The following is a 10,753-nucleotide window of genomic DNA, read 5'->3' as shown; positions in this document are numbered from 1 at the left end:
GGTATATGTTTCCAGACCCCCATTGGATATCTGAAACTGCTAATAGTTCTGAACCCAACATATACTGTGTTTTTCCTATACACAATACATGTGCACCTATGAGAAAGTTTAATTTATAAATTAGGCACAGTAAGAGATTAACAACAACTAATAAGAACAGAACCATAAGAATAGAACAATTGTAACAACATTCTGTAATAAAAGTTATGTGAATGTCGTCTCTCTCTCCAAATATCTGACAATTCTGTACGCACCCTTCTTATGATGATGTGAGATGATAGAATGATGTACCTACGTGATGAAATCAAGTGAGGGGAATGATGTAAGCATTGTGACCTAGTGTTAGACTACTATTGACCTTCCGATGCTACATCAGAAGGAGGGTCATCTGCTTCCATGGTGCTTAACCATGGGTAAGTGAAACTGTGGAAAGTGAAACTGGAGATAAGTAGGGGGTGGGGTGGGTAGAGGGTGAGGGTGGGGAGGGTAGGTGGTGGTGACTATTGTAATCCAATTCAAGAGTTGACTGGGTGGACCAAGAGGACATGTAGGGAGACTAGTTAGACCACTGCAATTGTCCAGCTAAGAGATGATGGATGGCCTGGACCAGAGTTTGGCAGTGGAGATGGGGATAAGAGAAAATGTTTCAGAAACAATTACAAAGTAAATGCTCTGGATTTATGATTTTTAGTAGAAGTGACAGAAACCAACCAAAACTAGAAGAATAAGCCTAATGGTACGATTATGGGGATGCCTCCACAGAAATGAAGGTATATAGCTGAGGATTAGAAAGTGCTTGGAACCAAGAAATGGACAATCTTAGAAAACTCATACAGTATTTTTTTTTTGTTTTTTAATTAATTAATTTGTTAATTAATTGTTAAAATTTACCTCCAAGTTAGCATATAGTACAATAATGATTGTAGGAGTAGAAGCAACTTGTTTTTATCTCTCAGTGTTATTTCTAAGTTTTAACTACCTTCTCTATCTATGCACACTGGTTTAATCTACCCCATGGACATAGGGTGAAAGATGGCCATAGCACATTGCCCCCATTTATATCTCTATTCAAAAGAAAACATGCAAAACTGTATTTTTAGTTCTTTAGTTTCAATTCTAATTCTTCAAGAATGTGAACCAGGTTAGTCCACTTTGAAACTTTTTAAGTGGATTCAGGGAGAAGTTCTTTGGTAAAAATAAGATTCTGAGCACCCACCATATTGAATGGGGCTAAGGTTAGGGTTAAAAATCTAATGATTTTTATTTTCTCCTAAAGAGGTAGAGGAGGTAACTGTTGAGAGTAAGAGAAAGTGATAGAGTCAAAGATTTTAAGAGCCTGGTTAAGGTTTGAAATTGCAATTGCAGAAAGAGAGAGTCTGAGGAGAGAGACTTAGTATGAACTTAGGTAACACTGAGAGCCCACTGGGATGAATAAACTTCAATATATGATGGTACAAATCTGAAAATTGACAGGCACAAAGAGTTTAGGTATTAGATAATGACATTGATGGACCATGCATATTAAGGATGAGGACATATGTAAAGAGAGGAGACTTCCTAGAAAATTCAAAGAACAGCATGTATAAAGGCCCTGAGGTAGGAGAGATTTGGTGCGTTTGAGGCACCATGAGAAGTATAGACTGGGCACACTATTTGCAGGCTGGAGTCACAAGTTAGCTTTTCTTCATCATTCAGCAGAGTGATTCCAATGTCCAAGCCAGTATCTGTTTGTAGTAGGTACTCAGTAAATATTTGTTGAATGAATGTAGCCTTATCTCTATCTAGCAATTTTCCTTCAAATTCTCTGTCCTCTAGATGGCACCCTTCCATAATTTACAGAGGTAATGCAAGCTTTCATCCATTTTTATATTGGAAAAATTACTTAAATATTTTGGGTCTCATTTTCCTGATCTGTAAAACATAAGTATAATAATAACCCCAACTTCATAGGTAGTTGTGATGTTTCAATCAAGTAAAACATAAAAGTGTGTAGCTTTTGATTTGGTATTCAATCAATACCTATTACCTAATGTAATTATTAATTTTATTGTTGTTATGGGTATTATTTCAGCCTATGAGACTATTTGTGTTCATGTCCTTGTCTTGAACAAAAATCTTACAATTTTTACTGGACACTTTAAGTTGAAGGACACCAAACACCCTTCCCCATCTTAATTATATCCTGACTTTTCCTTTGAGATGCTAGCCCTTCCTAATTCTGAGTCCACAGTGTTTCGAGGGAGATATTTGCTCCCAGTTACAGGGGAGCCACCCTAAAGGCTTAATGTCAATATTTGTATTTCATCCCCCTTATCATGGGGAGTCTGGGAGTCCAACCAGAGCCAATGAAATGTACAATAATTTGGGACTTTTGTCTCTCCTCTGTGGAAACCGTGAGATCATCACTTTTTCCCACAATAATAAGAGGTGAGGTCATGAGGTCTGTATCAATGGAAGCCACTGCTGCTAGAAGGATGGCCGAGAGGGTCCTAAAGGAGATCCTGAGGGTCAAGCAAAGGACAGAACAGAGAGAGGCTTAAGAATGAAGTTCTAGGTAATATTTTTTTGAGCCCCTGGATTCAGCCCTGCCTGAAACTAGTTGTATTTCTGATCTTTTTGCATTATATGAGCTAATACATTTCATTTATTGTTTAAACTGGTTTAAGTTGGGATTTTGTTCCTTACAATATACAATCTTAACTTACACATGATTTTTATTAAGAATGCAATATGTCCATCTTATGTTAAATATGCAGACAAAAGTAGAATATTCTTTTAGTAATCTTTATCTAAAAATTCCATTAGTGCAATAATCAATTGATGTTATGCCATTAAGTAGTACATTCATTAATTTTTTCCAGTATAACTTAAACTCTAGGACAATATGGTCTTTTTTTTTTTTTTTTTTTTTTTTTTTTATTTATTTTTGGGACAGAGAGAGACAGAGCATGAACGGGGGAGGGGCAGAGAGAGAGGGAGACACAGAATCGGAAACAGGCTCCAGGTTCCGAGCCATCAGCCCAGAGCCTGACGCGGGGCTCGAACTCACGGACCGCGAGATCGTGACCTGGCTGAAGTCGGACGCTTAACCGACTGCGCCACCCAGGCGCCCCGACAATATGGTCTTTAGAAAATTAGTGACTGTTTTAATAATTATTTTGTGGTTCTCAGGGGCTATAACTGGGTAAAGACATTTCTACATACAGATTAGTTTTTATTTTATGGCTTATTTCACTTTTCAATGTAAAATAAGAAAGTTACTGAAATTTGTTATTGTCCACTTATTATAAAGTTGAGTTCAACTTTTTGCTATTTAAATCCATTATTTAATTTCTACCTTTCCATTATATCCAAATTTTGAGAGACTATGGTTTTTATTACTCACAGAGGGAACATTTGAAGTGGAAGGAATTTTGGACTCAGACAGAACTGGGTTCCAATCTCAGCTCTGCTACTTGCTAGCTCAGTGAACTTAGACTAATTATTTAACTCTAAGCCTCAATTGTTTGTTTTCAAATTGGGAGTGACAATACAAACTTTCAGAGACAGAGGAATAGTGAGGAATACTGAGACAGTACATAATACTCCTAGTGTATACTATGATACTTAAAGGCTCATAACAAGTATGAGTTCCCCTTTTCTAATTAGTACATTTAGCTTTGTCTCCAAAAATTTTAGTGAGAAGTCATGCCAAGCCAATATATTGTTCTGTGAATCAAAAGTATTAAATGTTTTTTCTTTATTTACTAGTTTCTAAATACTTAGTGAGAAACTAGCATGTATTCAGATTAGATCTTGTTCATTGCTAATTTGATGTCAGGTTTACGAATTACTTGATGTGGTGTATCTATGGATGACGATAGGAATACCCATATTTCTTAGCACAGTGTACGTTTGGAATTATGGGGAGCTTAGAAAGCCGTTAACTCCCTCTCTTATCATAGTGTCCATACATCAGTTTTTCTGTGTATTGTTCCAGTTCCACTGGAGAATTTTGGCTTCGTGTTTTTTCATTTATTTTTAAACTTTATATTATTTTGTGTTGCTGGCTGTGTAGCTCATAATAAGGAAATTAAAAAAATATGTGTGCAATCATGTTACACACTATGACCCATCCATTTAATATGAGCTGGGAGAGAAGTAGCTCCCCCTTTATTTTATTTGTATTATTCAAACGTTCTCGACATTTGGATTTCAAGTCCAAAGGAAGAGTTTTGTTCTTCACAGTGTTTTTTGTATAAATGTCTTGAATGGTTTTCATGTGAAATAAATTTTGCTTTCCCCCTGGACCTCAGTCCTAACTCTGACAATCATTTTAGAATCTCCCAATTACATACCCTGCCCAATGGACTAATGGCCATGACCTTTTCCTGCCAATTGGATCCTTCCTCAGTTCCCAGCTGGAGAGTGAGCTGGAGTAGCTAAGGAACCTTCTTAAACAGAGGGATAAACATATCCAAGTTTAAATTTGTCTGAGTACTAGTATAATTACATGAATGACTTAGCTATCCTTTTTTATTGTTCAAGGTGAATTCAGAAGGGAGAAATAAGCTCCTGAAAGATAGTGAAGACGGAAGTCAGGACAGGACACTATACCAGAGATGTCTCTTTATATGTAATGATACAATTTAGGACCAAGATACAAGATGGTACGATGGTTAGAAGCAAGGGCTCTGGTGCTGCTGGGTGTGAACCCAGATCTGCCACTTGGTAAGCGTGCGGTGTTGGGAAGGGAGCCTCCCGTGTGCTTCTGTGAAATGGAGATAAAACACAGGACCTACCTCATGGATTCTCGGAGAAGAGGTAAAGGTAAATTAAATACATACACTTAGAACAGTGCCTGGCATATTGTAAATGCTCAAGAAAAATGTTACTTTTGGTTGTTACTGTTATGTTTCTGGATATTTAATTCAACAATACTCTGAACAGAAATTTCACATAAGTAAGTAAATAATATATGCTGACTAAATACAAATATAATTTTAGGATTCCAGCAAATTCAGTCATGTGGGAATCAGGGAGATGATATTTTATACTAATTTACATCAATCAAAGTGGTGACCATTGGCTCTCATATAAATTTTACAGAAAGCTTCAGAAATCTCTTGATAAGCACAAAAAGTAGCACTTTACAAACAGACCCTAAAGCCGAAAAGGGACGAAAGCATTTTGACTTCCTAGCAGTGTTTCTGTTATTTTTCTGGAAACCAAATCTGATACCTTCTTTAAGCTATTCCAGTTCTCGCCTTACCTCCTTTCTTAAACCAAAATTATTGAATGAATCCTCTCCACTTGAGGCTGCAATTTATTACCTGCAGTTTTCTCCTGGCCCCAGCATAACCTCACTTTGCTGTTCCTCTGCAGCTGTCTTTTCGGAAGCCACTGGCAAATTTGGAACTTCTCAAATGCAATGATCCTTTTTAGTCTTTATTGATGGATGCTTCAAAACATCAGACAGTGTTTGCTTTTCTTTCCTTCTTGAGGCTCTTCTGCTTTGGCTTTCTTATGCCTATTCCCGCCACCCCCCCCCCCCCCATCTCTCTGTACTTCCTAATCTTCTCAGATACTTATTTTTGCAGCAATTTTGTCGATTATTATATTCCTTAGGATTTGTACCCCAGACATCTCACTGTGAGACTCTCCTTGGTTGATTTGATCCAAGCGACTAATTTCTGGTGCCACCTAGAATTGTCCCAATTTATATTCCCCAATTTCTGTTTCAGTTGTTTATATTTCAGTCTCTTAGATACCAGGGGGCCCCATAAACATCTCAAGGTCACTGTGACCTCAACTAAAACTAAATATTTTTCTTCCAACTCCAAAATTGCTTCTACGTTAATCCTTATTTAGATGAATGATTCTACTCTCAACATACTTGAAAGTACACTAGACTGTTTGCTTCGCATTTTCCAATATTTCCCATCGGTCCCCAAGGCAAATGGCATTTACCTTTTAAATTATCAATCCTTTTGTTTATATTTATAGTCCTATAACTTGGTTTCAGGTTTCCTCATCGTTTGCTTACATTATTACAACAACCCCTACATTGAAGGGGAAGGAAAGACCATAAAGACACCTGAAGAATATTGAATTTTCAGAGAAAGAGAAATCTAGATAAGTAGAACCTTTAATATAAAGTGAAGAAAAGGTGCGGGTAGTTGGCATTTGATTGAGAAATTTTGCAATAAGATGAAATCTCGAGCTACTGTCACTGACGTGTTATCCTGAAGGTCAGATAATAGTTTATGGGTGAAGTGGCATTTGAAGACTACTGAGGGATTGTCTACTCTAATGATCAGCCATGCCAGTCAATGCACCATGCACAGGTGCATTTTTAAAGTTTTAATTCATTTCAGAAGGGTTTGTCAATAGTGCAATAAAAATTTGGCATGCACAGATACAGAGCTAAACCTATCACCTTGCCCCCAAACCATCCTTCTTTCTGTTTTTCCTCTCTTGGTAAGTGGTACCCATAAATGCTCATTCTCTCACTCTGAAACCCCAAGAATTTTCCTCCTTTCCCATCCCAGAATGATCACTTGATTCCCCACTGTCGACAGCTTAGTTCCAAGTTCACCGTTCATTTTCTTGAGAGGTGTAGTTAATTTTGGATCTTTAGCGCTCTATTGGACATTGACTAGTTTTTTAATTTTTATTTATTTTGAGAGGGGTGAGGGGCAGAGAGAGAGAGAGAGAGAGAGAGAGAGAGAGAGTAAATGCCAGTCAGTTTCTGTGCTGTGAGCGCAGAGCCTGATACAGGGCTTGATTCCACAAACTGTGAGATCATGACCTGAGCCAAAATCAAGAGTTGAAGGCTCAACTGACTGAGTCACCCAGGTGCCCCTGGACATTGACTATTTTTAAATAACTTTTTATTGATTCTCATTTCAAAATCCTAGACATTGTCATCTATGATGTGGACTACTCCAATAAACCTCTACCTTGACTTTCTAACCCTAACATTTTTCCCCAGTTCAACTTATCCTCCATGTTGCCTGCACAGTTGTCTGCCTGAACACTGAAGTCAGTAAGTCCTTTCTTCTTCTGGCTTCCAACAGCCTCAAGTACAAAGCTCAGTGTCCTCCATTTGCCAGTCCAGACCTTTTACCAGTTGGCTCCATTTTTCCCCCTATAGTCATATTCCTGTACTTTCCTTCCTACATCCTATGCCCCTGTTGCTTCTTGTGGCTCCTCAAATAAGCTACACCCTCCTCCCTGTGTTTTTGCACATGCTGTTCCCTTTGCAAAGAAGCCCATCTCCCTTCGTGGATACCCTGCAAATTTCTTTTGTGTTCACAGGTCACTCAGGCAGCTAGCCTTTCCCCCACCATCCTCACCACCTTCACAAGGCTCCATTCTACCTTTTGGTATTCTAATAACTCATTCTTGCCTATATACCCCACACTTTATGAGGACGTGGAAGGCATGAATTTTGATGTAGACACCTCAATATTCTCAGAGCTTCTTATGCAGTGTGTATGTAGTTACTCCAGTAAAGATTTATTAAATGAATAATGAGATTCTAAGATGACATTCTATTTTCAGCTATGGACATATCTTAAGGTCTTACACACCATGTGCAGGTGCATTTTTAAAGTTTTGTTCTAATCTTTGATGAGAGAGATATTTTTTATGTATGTTCTACAGAAAAAAAAGGAATCACTATAATTTCACAAGATTTCAATGGAAGTATTTAGTGGTCTTATTAGGCTCTTGAAAGAAAGAGAAAGAGAGAGAGAGAAGAAAAAGAAAGAAAAGAAGGGAAAGAAAGAAGAGAAAACAAAAGGAACGGAAAGGGAAGAAAAGAAAAGAAAAGAAAAGAAGGGAAAGGAAAGGAAAGGAAAGGAAAAAAAGGAATGTTAATTAAGCACAAATGCTAGAAAAATAATAGACTAGCATGGGCCTAAATGTGACCTGGCTCCAGGAAATGAGACCTTTTATAATGAAAGTTCTGAGTTGTTAGCTCCCTGGCAGTCATTCTGCAGTGGCCCAACCCACTTTTTCATCCATATCTTCAACTTCCTCCAACCATTCAGTGTGATTAATTCATTACTAAGAACACATCTTCAGTTCCCACTCTATTTTTTACTCCACTATTTCCTTTGTCAGAATGCCTTTAACCCTCTATTCTTTCTCTCCTCTCAAGATCCTACCTAGTACTGAAGACACTTCAAGATGTCTCCTCTTCCAGGAAGACTTTTCTGATACTTCCACTAAATGAAAACTTTTTTCCTCCTAACTTCTTAAATACTTTATACCTTTTTGATGGCACTTACCACAACCTGCTGTATACTATGATTATTTGTGTACTTGGTTCATCTTACCTATCAGAGTTTAAGTTTTTTAAGGTCAAGCACTTTTTTTTTTTTTTTTTTATTCTTCCACCTTCACCCAGGCAATGTTTGGTACAGTTTTGGTATTCAATAAATATTTGCAACATAAAGTTGAAATGGGTTATGAGCCTGAATTTTATCATTGATAAATTTCTTGGGGCCTTGACTATCAGACACATACATGCACTTGCCTTAATCTCCGTGAAATTGTGTGGAATGTCCCTGTCTACTTATTTCCACCACTAGAAATCTCTTTTTTCAGAGCTATTACACAAAAGGTTGTTATAACAACCATAAGAATAATTGTAAAGATATTTAAAGTAGCAATCCCTAGATATCTTAGCCCTGAAGCCTCATCATGTTGAGGAGGCAATAAGGTGTATTGTCAGGAGCACAGACTCTGAATCTGGAGTTGGTTGGTTAGGTCTGAATCCTGGCCCTGTCACGTACAAGCAGTGTGATGTGGGTAAACTACTTAACCCATCAGTGCCTCACTTTTAGTATCTATAAAACAGGTATTATACCAGTACCTACCTCATGGGGTTGGTGTGAGAATGAAATGAGTTAATATATGTAAAATGTGTAAAATGTAAAAGTATGGCACATGGTTAGTTTTAGTTTTTACTGTATTGTTATTATTATTATTATGTGCACGTAGGGTATATGCCTACCACCTATTTGTTTTTAAAAAAAAATTTTTTTTTTTCAACATTTATTTATTTTTGGGACAGAGAGAGACAGAGCATGAACGGGGGAGGAGCAGAGAGAGAGGGAGACACAGAATCGGAAACAGGCTCCAGGCTCTGAGCCATCAGCCCAGAGCCTGACGCGGGGCTCGAACTCACGGACTGCGAGATCGTGACCTGGCTGAAGTCGGACGCCCAACCGACTGCGCCACCCAGGCGCCCCGCCTACCACCTATTTGAAAGCATGAGCTTTTAAATGGTTGAAACTGTGTTTTCTTCGTCTTGGCATTTCAGGTGACTGGTATGGTAACTCATACAAAGTTAACGCTGAAAGACATGAACCTGGAAGAAAATTCCTCCCTGCCCTAGAGGTGAACCTGAACTTGCTTTCTCCCTGTCATGGATATCCAAAGAACTTCCTTTTTGTGCTCTCAGCAACCTCATATTTAACCCTGCTGGTTTTCATTTACTTTATAATTGAATCATAATGAATTTTAAAATCCATTCTAACTTCCTAAGATCTCTAGAGATTTGCTTCATCAGTCTGACATCACGTTCATTTACATTTCTTCTTTTTTCGTTTCCTTGTATGAGGTCTAAGAATTGTTCCAATAAAACACTTTTAAGATTGTATTACACATACTGTATGCTATTTATTCCTGGCTACATGTTCAAATTAACAAGCACGAAATTGCTAATGCCGTGATCGACTATTACAAACTGTAATGCTATAGCTGTCATAATTGAAAAAATTGGAACTGGACTATTCTTTTGTAACCATCTAAGCTAATAGTTTAAGTGGAAAATATTTATACAAAAATCAAAGCCAATTCAAGTTCAGGGAGTTGTTAGAGGCCATCCAGCTTGGTCATTCTCCTAAGATGGTAAGTTCCTCAGTAGCCCCCAGGATAAATAATCGTCTTTTGCCTAAATTGTTCCAGGAAAACAGAATACATTAATTCTAAGGTCATTTTCTTGCCTTGGTGGTCAATTATAATTGGTGGGAAACTATTTCTCCTGTTGAATATAAACCATTGCTCTGAAAAACAACAGAGTAGATCACCATCTTCTGTGATAGCCTTCAAATATTTGCAAACAGGTGCTTTACTTCCCACTATGTTATAAATTAACAGATCATAATGAAGCAACTCAAGAGTTTTTAGACCTACAAGGCACATGAATATGATTTAATCTTATTGTTTTATAGATGAATACATTAAAAAGAAGAGAGGTTGAGTAGTTATATGCCCACATAACACATTTGTTCATTTGATCATTGTGTACTTAGCTACCAGCTTAATAAACTTATAATTTTGTAATTTAAAATAACATAGTTTTATAACTTAATATAACACAATTTACTATTTATTATAACAAATAAATTATGAAGGAATTTATAGTTTATTAGATAAACAACACTGAAGACCTTGGTGAATTATAGCCAGCTCATTCTCCTTCTTTCCCCCCAAGCTATCACTAACGTATAATTGTTATCCAGCATCCCTTTTTTCTTTTAAATGCTTGTTTATTTTGAGAGAGAGGGAGAGAGAGACAGAGAGAAAATGAGCAGGGGAGGGGCAAAGAGAGGGAGAGAGAGAGAATCCCAAGCACTCTCTGAGCTATCAGTGCAGAGCCTGATGTGAGGCTTGAACTCACAAACTGAGATTGTGACCTGAGCTGAAATCAAGAGTCAGACACTTAACCAACTGAGCCATCCAGGCGCCCCTATTCAAC

General features: G+C 37.5%; 1 long non-coding RNA gene across 3 annotated transcripts; it reads left to right on the top strand.

Annotated features, from left to right (window-relative positions):
- Positions 1–340: 340 nt before the first annotated feature.
- On the top strand, positions 341–9,652 carry LOC122211080. Of its 3 annotated transcripts, none has more exons than XR_006198479.1 (3): positions 341–413; positions 4,528–4,803; positions 9,314–9,652. It is a non-coding gene; the product is annotated as an uncharacterized LOC122211080 (long non-coding RNA). The 3 variants fall into 3 exon arrangements; XR_006198481.1 differs by having other exon boundaries at positions 4,528–4,809; XR_006198480.1 differs by lacking the exon at positions 341–413 and adding an exon at positions 487–770.
- The last annotated feature ends 1,101 nt before the right edge of the window (positions 9,653–10,753 follow it).

The sequence above is a fragment of the Panthera leo genome, chromosome F2 (assembly GCF_018350215.1).
Source record: "Panthera leo isolate Ple1 chromosome F2, P.leo_Ple1_pat1.1, whole genome shotgun sequence".
NCBI lineage: Eukaryota > Metazoa > Chordata > Mammalia > Carnivora > Felidae > Panthera > Panthera leo.
This window is presented reverse-complemented; position numbering and strand designations above follow the sequence as displayed.